The following is a 534-nucleotide window of genomic DNA, read 5'->3' on the forward strand; positions in this document are numbered from 1 at the left end:
CGCAAAGAGGGAGTTCTATGCGGCCACGATTGCGTCTGCTAGCTCACACCCGGCCCAATTATTTAGTACAATTCGGTCTTTGACAACTCTGCCTTATGGCAGACAAAATGATAGGGAATTGGAGATAGGCTGTGAGGCATTCGCGAGCTATTTTGCAGACAAAGTCTCGATGCTCCGTCGCGACCTTCCCGCCACACTTGAGACAGTGAGTGAACTCAAGGCCCCTTGAACAGAAATCACACTGGGGAAAGATAACCCTGATGCAGTAGGGACAAACGAGTGACAAAAATGACAATGCGAAAAACCCACAGACACACATAAACACTCCACACTTACTTAGTTTGGATCCTTCTGAAGGAGAGAGAACTGCAGACTAATGACAGTTTTGTAGTATTTGTTTTATTTACAAATAGACAAGTAAAGCATATATGAAGGCAAAGAAGCACTCCTTCAGGGCAACAGATCCCACGTCAGTGAGAGAGAGAGAGAGAGAGAGAGAGAGAGAGAGAGAGAGAGAGAGAGAGAGACAGACAG

This window comes from Gekko japonicus, unplaced genomic scaffold, assembly GCF_001447785.1.
Source record: "Gekko japonicus isolate JY-2015 unplaced genomic scaffold, Gekko_japonicus_V1.1 scaffold1337, whole genome shotgun sequence".
Taxonomy (NCBI): Eukaryota; Metazoa; Chordata; class Lepidosauria; order Squamata; family Gekkonidae; genus Gekko; species Gekko japonicus.